The 11,734-nt window shown below is 35.8% G+C and overlaps 1 long non-coding RNA gene across 1 annotated transcript; it reads right to left on the reverse strand.

The window, feature by feature from the left end:
• Window positions 1-421: 421 nt before the first annotated feature.
• On the reverse strand, window positions 422-2,428 carry LOC136232272 (uncharacterized). The gene is made up of 3 exons (XR_010690446.1): window positions 2,383-2,428; window positions 858-989; window positions 422-537 (listed from the first exon to the last, which is right to left on the reverse strand). It is a non-coding gene; the product is annotated as an uncharacterized lncRNA (long non-coding RNA).
• Window positions 2,429-11,734: the final 9,306 nt, after the last annotated feature.

Raw genomic sequence — 11,734 nt, forward strand, 5'->3', positions numbered from 1 at the left:
CTCGGTTGCAATGTTTGCAACCACCATTTCAGTAGCTAATTTGGTGGCAAAATTAGAAACCGATCACTTGCAACCATATGTCAGTTACAAATCAATGAATAATTTTGCAAATCTATTATGGTTACAAACTAACTTTTGGTCACAAGTAATCTGGTTGTTAAATTTATTGCTTTATGTCTGCAAATATATATATATATATATATATATATCTTAAAATATTATTTCTACAATTTTACTAAACTAACATCATATAACCATTTCAGAAATTCCATAATAAAATAGAAAATATAAATTATATAAAACTTATTAATGTGTAATAATTCAAGTTATACATTCGCTAAAAAAAATTTAAAGTTACACATTGGTGTAAAAAAAATTAAAGTTATATATAAACTAAATTAAATACAAATAATTGTTGCTTGTATCCATACAAGTAAATGTTGAGAAATCGGTCTCTTGGGTAAGGCACATGATCTGCTCGAGGGTGCACATTCATCATGCATGATGTGGGAAGCATAACGGTTGAAATTTTCTCACCTGAACGAAAACCAAATGAACAAAAAAAACATGATAAATCAATCTAAACATAATCACAATTACATTCAATTTTCTTTAATCACGAGAGTCTAGAGTGTGTTTTATAGGATTTATAATTAGATACAGTTTTCCGAACTTTTCACGGTTTTATATGATAGTTCATGTTAGCCGACCCCGAACCATTTCGGGGCTAAGGCTTTGTTGTTGTTGTTGTTGTACAGTTTTCCGAACTGCAAAATTTTTAAAAATCCTCATAAGTGCACTCTGTTTTTTATGCATTGAATTTAAGTGTTAAATGACATTTTTTTATCAATACTTACATTATAAACTGTATCAACAATCTTCAATGGACTAGTAAAATTAGAGGATCTGAGCAGCTGTATTCAACTTCAAGAGGGTCACAAGAGCAGTGCCATCTACTTGAACTGACCTGAACTGAATCCAAGGATGGCCTGCAAAACAGTAGAATAAGTAACATTAGGAACATTCCAAACATGAATTTAAAAACTATAAAAAGCCCTCTGCAACTTATTTAGTGTTCAATGAATTCAAGTTTAGCCATTCATATGAATTTAAATACCATCACTTGCTCCACTTTTAAATAGCAGAAGGTGTTGTTAAGAAAATCATTCCAAACATGTGCCCATCTTATAGAGCTAATCCTAAACATGAAAATCAATGGCTTCCTCAAGAGGAATTGATCGGGAGTTAGCAATCCTACATATGGCCACTTCAAGCAGAAATCCTACTCATGTCCAGGAACCACAGTAATACACCTTAGGTGAAATTGCATAAATGAATATCCATTTTAATAGAAGATCCTATTTGCAAATACATGAAGAGATGATTTTACAATGATGAAAAATTATCACTTAACTAGTAACATTACATATTAATAACATGAATTGACTCAAAGAACTATTTATAAAAATATGGCATAAATTATACTTTACTCCTCAAAGTTGCATGAATAGATGTTATATGAATTTTTCTATATCCATCCTAAGATATGAACTTAAAGCACGAGACAGGGCATCGTTACTTAGCCTTTTAACCCCAAAAGGCAGAACCAATTATCTACACTAACCCCAAAATCAGAAACAATTATCTATTAACCCAAAAGGCATAACTAATTTGCAGGTAACTGATGATAACCAAAAATACAATTGTAATTATCATTTAAAACTATAATATCAAAAGCTAAGTTCAAGACTTCATCAGGACTCTAGCCAACATTTTAGCATTTAAAATAGAGACTCCACCATAAGTAACACCATAATGAAAATGACCTAACCAGTAAGTTATTAGCTCTTCTCAACCTCAACTTTTCAGCAAACCTCAACTTTTCGCACAACAGGAAAAGGTAACAACAGAAGCACAATGAAAACCACTTACCATAGACGAAACTAAAAACACTTCAAACAAAATGAATGCTTCAATGCCAACATCAAACACTTCATCAAACACTTCAAACGCTAATAAAGCTTATTTATGATAACAGAAACCCTAGAAATAAACAATTAAGAGTCAATGAAAAGGACAAAATAAGAGTAAGACTGAGACTGACCTCCCTCACAGCCTCCATTAAAGAGAATGAGAAGCTCTAGAACTCCGAAAAAAATGATTGACTAGAACAGGGTGAGAAATCACAAAACTCCATGAACATCACAATAACCATCCCAAATCCAAACAAATATAGCCAAACAACCAGCTCAAGCCAAAAGACACATAATACCCTTTGCATCTCTAGGAGTTCTTAGAACTCGCAAGAACCCGAAAAAAAAAAAAACCCCAAGTCGAAGAAGAGCGTGTAGAATGAGAGGAAAGAGCAAACCTTAGTCTTACCTTGCATGTAGGGATAGAGGCCAGCTAGACACCTTCAGGCAGCCAAGGAGATCATCGGAGTAAACCGGCAGGCGCCCGAAAGCCGAAGTTGTCCGACAGAACCCTTAGAGGTCTGATTGGAACGAAACAAAGCCATAGAACCCATCTAGGAGAAGTAGAGGGAGATTGATTAAAGAGAAACCGAAGTGAAACAAACCCAGAACTCGTGTTTTCAAGGGTTCCAGGAGGACAATGATGCAAGAAGTGGAAGATGGGAGAGAAGGTGGAGGCAGACAACAAATGTAATTAGGGCTAATCTCTAATTTCTCCATAGCACAAATATAAATCCCTAAAATGGACCAAATGGATACATCGGGCCTATTTAACCTTTATTTCTTAATGGGCTTGGTAAAATAATGCTAATTTGATTTCTTCATTCCTCACTTATATTTAGACTCATTAATTTAATTCAAATATACATGTTTATTACTTTATGTAATTGTTACTAATAAATGATAAAATGACGCACATATGAAGTGTAGATAATAAGATTTATGATCGATAATACAGTTTGATGAATTATCTATCAAATTGATCCAATTTGCCAACTTTATGAGTAAAATTGCTCTTCATAACCAATGTTAGTGGTAAAATTGCACCATTTTGAACGATTGAGATAAAATTGCTCATGGATGTAGACGTTAGACGTATTTTTGCAACTTACCCCCTTAAATTTATTTTATACTTAAAAACTATTATTTTAAATATTAAAATATAATTTTATATTTTTCTTTTGTTTAAAAATATATTACCAGCATTTCTTTCTCTCTCCTTTCTTTCCTATTTAATTTCACTCAAAATATAATTCAAATATCCAAGTATATATTATATACAGAAGTCCCTAAATGGCCTTAAAAATTTGCAACCACAAAATATATTTTGAGACCATTCGGTTGCAAAGTTTGCAACCATAAGAACTTTGAAACCGTGTTCAAGTCTCAAATGTATTTGACAAATGAGATTCTCAACTTGGCAACCGCAGGATGGGCTTTGCAACCACCTTGGTTGCAATATTGCAACCGACTTCAATTCGGTTGCAAATATCGATCTCTAATTACAGTTTTTCTTGTAGTGGGTTTGGTCAGTCGAACCAGGAACCGACATGAGTCCAGTCCGAGCTGAACTGGTTTGTTGAATAGTGACCCGAGTTCTTTTGCTTATTTGTTAAAAGAAAATATTAAATATGTTTATGAAACAAAAATAGCAAACTTTAATAAGAATTTGCACATTTAAACATAGATTGAGCAAAACATCCTCTAACATAACTAAACGCCTACAAGTAGCATCCTCAAAAGGCAAACAGGCTTTAGATGCTGCAGATCCATTGAATGTATCAACACCAACGAACAAAGCTGAGGCAATTGAACTACATTTTATTCATAACCAGCGGTAAATGCCTTCTAGCATACATCATAAAGTTGATGTTCCCCAAAATCCAGTAGAGACGTTGCAAGAGTGTGAATCAAAGGGATTCCTCTTGAGAAACCCCTAACTGAAATCATCAAGAGAAACTTCACTTTACGGCTGTACTCACAAGGTTTGATCAATTTCTGCTCCGGTCTTTGAAGGTCTGAAATCATCAACTTGGACATTAGATTCTCATCGAGAAAAATATTTGTTGATTTCATGTCTCGATGAATGATTGCTTTAGCGTACCCGTATGAAGAATTATAAAAATGGTGATAGGTAAAATCATATGGTCAAAGTATATTGATTATCCGATTTTGGCTTTATTTAAAATACGATCCTTCAACGAGATGCCTGAATTTTTGACTTGGTTATTAGAGAAAAATAAGGATTTTTTGAACAAGTGTTTAAGGAGAGATCCCAGAGAGAGATTGATGGAGAAGGAGTTACTTGATCATGATTTTGTTTATGTTAAAGAGATTTATATGAGTTCTTCTCTAAGCTTTGTGCTGCCACTACAAAAACAAAAGCCCTATTACGACCCTAAAATTCAAGATGTAACGACGCTTTTCGACGTCCCTAAATGCTTACCCACGCTTTTCAAAGCATCGTTACAAAAGTCATTAAATCGTGTGTCCTTAATTTTAACGACGCATAAAACATTTTGTGGATAAATTCCGTCTGACGATATACTGTATACAAGTGTACGCTTAAATTTTGAGCATCATGAATTTTTTTTATATTATTTATTTTTAATTTCAGAAATTTTCACTACGTTTTAATAAAGCATCGCAAAGTGAACGACACATAATATTTGTTATGTCATTATTTCGCATAACAAAATACTGGTAGCGTCTTGAATACAGCAACACTTTAATTTATCAGCGTCTCCAAATTGACGACATTTAGACAAAAAAATGTCTACATTTGGCTATATAAAAATGGCTTTATGTTAGCTAAAATATCGTCTCTAAATTGCGACGCTTGCATATTATTATGTCCCTATTTAATTTTATCCTCCAAAACGTTTCACAAACTCTCTTGGAATTTCCTATTTAATTTTATATGATTAATATTCAATGAGTAAATTGAGAAGAAGAAGACAATTAAATTCTAACCAGCTGGTATTGATGTATAGAATCAGTAGGAATGAACTTGAAAAACTGAGGTGTTTGATCTTCTTGAAACAGATTATTGTTTTTAGAGCAAGAAGTCATTGTTGAAAGTGAACTGCTATATACCGCAACAGTTATACTTTCCACCGCACCCTTTTGACATTTATGCCCTCCTCACAATTTTCAAACCAAAAGCTAAAAAATCTCAAATCCTCTCTAGTTTTTTAGCTTTTCAAAAAACCCGACCTAAAACTACATGCCGCCAAAGGAAGGAAAGGGGAAAGGCTTCGTAAAGGTTCCGGTAAGTTTTAATTTTTAAAAATTATCCGAAATCACGGGTTCCGCCTCCGAAATCGGAGGCGGAACCCTTTTTTTTGTACTAAACGGGCCGTCGATGTCGTTGCCACCACGGACGGAACGGACGAACTGTCCGTTTACCCGTGGTGGCAACGACATCGGCTTACGGTGGAAAGCATGGCGCACTCGTTCCACCATTAGGTGCAACGAGTGGCGCACTAGTTCCACCGTATGGTGGAACTTGGTGCAGCGTTCCACGTAATGGTGGAACGAACGGCGCATCCGTTTGGCCCTATGGCCAAACGGAACGCGCTGTCCGTTTGGTCGAACGTAACTATTCTGTCCGACAGCCAAACAGACAAACTGTTCCGTTTAGGCCAAATCGGGTCCGAAACAAATTTTTTTCAAAAATAAATTAATTCGGGCCGCCCGTGGGCAGGCTCTAATTATTAAAAAAAACTTAAAAAATGATAAATTGAGTATATTAAAAAAATGCATTATTTGCTTATATATTTATTTTTTTTGTTTTACAGGCTGATATTGCTGAGGCCCGTTTTGGACACAGATATACAAGGACATGTGTTGTGAATGCCTCTGCCTGGAGGCAACAGATGGAGCAGATGATGATGGGGGATGCCCAGAGGGCACAGACTAAACACGACGAGCATGTTAGACGTGAGGAGATGGCAGATGCTGTGGAGATGGAGGGAGATGACTCTATGGCTCCTCAGAGTGCTTCTTTTGTGTGATTACCTCCTTAGACAGTGATGAGGGGTCGTGACGGACGTTTTGCTTCTACAGTAGGGTCATCTTTGGGTGAGAATTTTAAATTTTGTTATTATTATGTGATTTATTCGTGATTAGTAGAAAATATACGAATATTCTGAAATGAGTTTACTGTAATTTCAGGTAGCAACAAGCACTCGATGAGTGCTGGAGAGGATGACTGGATCGTGAAGACCCTGGTTCCTAAGGGTCCATCTGATGGTGTTGTGATCCTGAGCTTTCTGGGACATATTACCCATGCTATCTGGAGCGGGCAGGATCGGGGCCTCCTCAAGTGTCAGACACGCTTAGTCTATCATGGGAAGTTGTGTGTATGGCACGGTGGCGCTTCTAGAGAGATCCAGATGCGTATTGCGTCATCTGGATTGTCCCATTTACCAGGTATCATGTATGCCCACATCGATGCGCCCCTGATTGCGGGTTTTGTGGAGCGGTGGCAGCTAGACACGTCATCATTGCACATGCCGTTTAGTGAGATGAGCATTATGTTGCATGATGTGTGGCAGATTTTGCGCATCCCCATCGATGGGGCTATGGTGACTGCTGAGGCGAGTATTGAGGAGCTTCAGTCTTGTGTGATGGAGTTGTTTGGTATGACTCATGATGAGTTGCTAAACGGTCACTACTTTAATCACGGTATACGATCGGCTTCCATCCTAGAGTATTGTCAAGGAGATCGGATTCTTGATGCACAGGCTACAGCTTGGACATTTCTTATGCTCGGTTGCACATTGTTTGTGGACAAGACTGGTGACCGCATTTGACTTTCCTGTCTGTTGGAGGTACATGACTCGGTAGCTGGAGCCATTGGACTCTCGTGGGGCTCAGCTGCACTAGCATATCTATACCGTCATCTAAGTATTGCTAGCAGAGGAGATTGCGGGCAGATCATGGGTTGTCAGCTGACACTGCTTCAGGCATGGATTTATGAGTACTTCCCGTACTTCAGGCCTCAGCGGGAGGGAGTTACATTAGATCCGGAGCTTCCGAGGGCTTGCATGTGGCCATCTATAGTGTTGGAGAAGAGTGATGATAGGCTGAGATCATATCGCGCCGGGCTTGATAGATTGACTGCTGATGAGGTACAATTTCCATTTAATTAAATAAACCAAATTCATTACTTGTACTATTTGTATGTTAATGTTGTTGTATACGTCATTAGGTGATGTGGATGTCGTATGGTCCTGATGCCATTACGGATACCCCTAGGACGACATACGCCGGATGGATACGTTACAGGGATGTGATCGAGCCGTACATGCTGGGGAGATGCCTTCACCAGCTCGGTTACGTGCAGACCATACCCAGACCGATCTTGAGGCCGTTGAAGTCCGTACGTCCTTGGTCTAGCTTGAAGTATCGGGTAGAAGTGCCCGCCGATATGGCAGAGGATCTTTGGACCTCGTTTCCTGAGGCGGGCATGCTTGTATTGTCTCGGTTCACTCTAGCACAGACTCCTTCGGACTGTGACGAGCAGTACATGTCGTGGTACTACCTGCATTCACACCCTCAGCTACTGCCGGAGATGCCTGCACCCGGACCGACCATTCATACTCGCTCGAACAACGAAGTGGCAAGTGATTTAAGTTTTAATCAACTGATTTACAATTATCAAATTATACTAAATGAAATGATATTTATTCATTTTGGGATTTTTCTTTTGCTAGTGGGTTAGCCGTTTCGCTAACTCGGGAGAAGGTGCATTGCAGGCGATGAACCTTCTTGATGAGGATGTTGCGACTGAGTGGAAACAGTCGTACGACCAGATTTTGGATGCTTGGCATTCGGCTTCATAATTGGAATTCCATATGAAATTGGATGGCTTACTTAGATCCTCGGGATTTTCGAACTCCATTGCAGCATGACTTTGCAAGCTTCTTTTAGGAATTTGCTGACAATAAGTGAGACAGAGTTCATAAGCACAATTTGGACATCTGCGGTGTAAATTGGCAATTGAAGTTGCACAATGGTCTCCTTCCTCCAATTTGTTTCCCCATGCAGATTCTCTCCATCCATTGCAAACGTACACCTGACAGACCATTGTGACGAATTTTGAGCACATCCTGCAAGGCCATTGGAGTGTACTGCAAGAAAAAACAAGGGAAGTATTGAGAACATTAAATAATCAGTTTAAGGTCTCCTCAAAATGAATCCCCTATATACATAAGAAGGTCCCAAGATGACACGGGAAAAAGGGATTGCTTGAAAAAGGAATCCTAGTATATAATACACCTTCGTTTTCTTAATTACTTGTTAGTTTCTTTTTTTTTAAAGTATGAAACGACAAGATTGAATATATTATGGATCCTTTAAAATTCGCCAGAAAAACCAATTGGCATCCGGAATATTAAGAATGTCCCATTATCTTGCTTAATTATTATTAAGCCTCTAAGAGTGGATTTCAGCAAAGTTCAATAAGGACCACAAAAACCAATTTCAGGAGGCCAAAAGATATTATATTAGATAAAGAAAAGGAACCAAAACAAAATAAGAAAACATATAATAAATTTTATATATGCTCAAATGTATAAATATAAAAATGCAGGTGTTTATATAAATTTAGGCCTCTAAACCGATCAAAAAATACAATGAGCCAATCAATAAAACCAAGTGTTGCCAAACAAAAATTAATGGTTAACATAAACAAGAAATTAGAAATTCTAAACCTCAACTTACTTGCAACCAATAGTTATTGTTTTCGCCCGCCACGTTTTGCAATCAGTGCTACAATATCCTTTTTTTACTTTGGAAGATGTTGACTTCTGTTTTTCACCATTACTTTTCCTGCACCCATTCTCAAATATAATGAGCTAATTTATCAAAGAATGCTTGCCGAATTCTATTTTGAGATTTGATGAAAAGGATTACTCATTAAAAATAACATTTACTATTTACAATTCATTAAACATAAAACTTAGTATACTATGATGATATTCAAATTAAATGATACAATACTACCACTAGTGATGGTTTACAATTCAACAAACACCTCAAGACATTTGGAATAAACAATTGTAAGATGGTAAAAAACCTGTCATCTGTGGGAACCATCACTATGGTTGTACGGCGGCTGCTCAATTCGGTTTCCTGGTTTGAAGAAAGTAGGTAGAAATCAGGCTTTCTTTTTCTGCATTTTTGGTCAGCTAGAAAACAAATAAGAATAACTGTTGCATCATACAAAATTAAACAAACAAGAAAACAGATAAGAATAATTGTTTGCTCATACAATCATATGCACATCAAAATTAAACAAAAACTAAGAACTGGGTTCATATCAAGTGTAAAAACTGGAAGAATCCTCATCGTGGAATACCCAAATCCAGAAAGAAGAGAAAGCAAACAGCTAAATGAAAAACGAATTAGGGGTACCAAAGCCTTAGTCTTCAAGATGGAATACCCAAATCCTCATCGCGGCATTATCTTCTTTTTTGCCTTTTACTGTTTGGAAATTCTGAATCAAAATGGTTTGTGATCGGTGAGATCCCACCCAAACCTCTCATTATATGCTTGAGAACAGGGAAACAAATTGCTGCGGCGGCTGGAGTTGAAGAAGTCGGAGGCAATATAGAAGAAAGTCTGGATATTTAGGGTTTCAAGGAAGCCCAATGGTCAACCCCCTTTTGGGTTCCGCTATTTACACAATCAATTTAGACTTAATACATTTGTACTTTTGTACTTATTTAAAAAAACAAAAATCAATGGTTAATATAATTTGAAAAATAAAAATCTACATACTATGTGAACTTTTTAAATTGACCAATTTACATTTTAAAAATATCTATTTACCTTTTAAATTTTTTAACTTGACAAATTAACACTTTAAAATCTATATACATATATATATAAAACTATCTATTTATCTTTTAAATTTTTTTAAAATAATCTATTCGTTCCATACACATTTTAACTTTTCAAACTATTTCAAAATCACTCTTTATTTCATCATGTAAATTTTAAAAGGTTTTTTTTTTTTTTGAGAAATAAATTTTAAAAGGTTAATACGATACTTTAAACAGACTCAAGGATAAATTGACTATTTTAAAAGTTACGGGGGATAATTGATTTTTTTGGAGAAATTCAAGAGTGATGTATCAATCTTTAGTTTAAATAAAATTTATAAGGTCTATGTTTGATAAAGAACTTTTCGAAGTAAAATTATTACTTTGAGCAACTTCCAGCATCGATGCTTGTATAAATTTTTTAAATCAACCCTTACACAATATAATACCATAAAAGCTAATAATATTAATCAGAAAATACTATGCCATTTTCCCTTTCACATGACACAAGGTACATGACAGACATTTGTTTTAGTGTCGTGTAAATATTTTTCCTGACAGTATTTTAGCTGTATGTCATCTGAAAGCGAAATAAAAAATGCGCTCGATTCTCAGATGACATTACTATTACATAATCCCGTCATCCAAAGAAAACGCGCGTTTTCGTTAAATTTCACTTACTCAACAGATGACACTTCTAATAAATGAATGTCATTGTTTGGCGAAAACAAAAAAGCAGCAAATGAAATTTCACTTACGCGGCCAATCCCTAAATTTTAGGCGCTCTTTTTTTACTAGAATTTCAACTGATTTATAAACCCTCTCTCTAATCCCAAACCCCAGTTTAGGTTACGCAAGAGCAGTTGGAAAAAGGATCTATTGATTTCAGAGCTATGATTTAAAGGGTTAGATCTCTCGCTTAGATACTGATTTTATTGTATTCATTGTTAGATTCACCGCTGAAATTCTTGGGTCATTATTTTTTTTTTACCTAGGGCAATACAGTGCCGGTTGCTGAAGATGTTCTAATTTCTTTTTATTTGAACATAATATTTGCAGGGATAGTAAAAATGCTACATGCGAAGGCTGACTGAAGATGTTGTCATTCAGTTCTTGTGTTTAGCATATGGGAAGATTTCTTTAACTTATTGAGTAGATATTGTTGTTATGTTGGTTTGAACTGATTGGTTGCATGTATGATGTTGTTGTGGGTGGTGCTGCTGAGATAGGTTTGCAATATATCTTCCACTTGGATTGTTATCTGAATGAGTATGTGTATGTATATGAACATAGAACTCATTGATTTAGGAAACTAGCCTGATTTTGAGTATACATATATATTGTTATGTGGGTTTGAACTGAAGGATTACATATATGTATGATGTTGTTGGTGATGATGAAATGATTGGTATGAACTGATTGGTTAGATATAACTGATTAGGCTTACTCTAAAGCTTTGAATATTCATTGTGATTGGCAACACTCTTACACCTATGAGTTATACTTATAGAAGTGATTGAGTATGTGTATGTGTATGTGTATGTGTATGTGTATATGTATAAAACATGTTTATGTTTGATGTTCTGTTGATGTTTATGTTTGAGGTTCTGTATGAGTATGTGTACGATTGTTCATTTGGGCATGTAGCTTATTAATCATGCATCAAGTATTAGAGGAACATTGTAAAAGAGTCATTGAGCATGTATGAAGCAAGTATTAAAGGGTAAATTTAGGCTAATTGCATGTACTGATATGGCTTGCAAATGATAAGATATATATAACCATTCTCTTTTTTTATTTGAACATGACCTATGATGATAAGTAATGAATAAGTTGTATGCTTGTTATAGCATGTTCACTTGAATATACATGTCTGCTTGAATAAGTTGTCTACTTGTTATAGCATGCTCGAAATAACAAACTGTAAGT

Source organism: Euphorbia lathyris, chromosome 6 (genome assembly GCF_963576675.1).
Source record: "Euphorbia lathyris chromosome 6, ddEupLath1.1, whole genome shotgun sequence".
Taxonomy (NCBI): domain Eukaryota; kingdom Viridiplantae; phylum Streptophyta; class Magnoliopsida; order Malpighiales; family Euphorbiaceae; genus Euphorbia; species Euphorbia lathyris.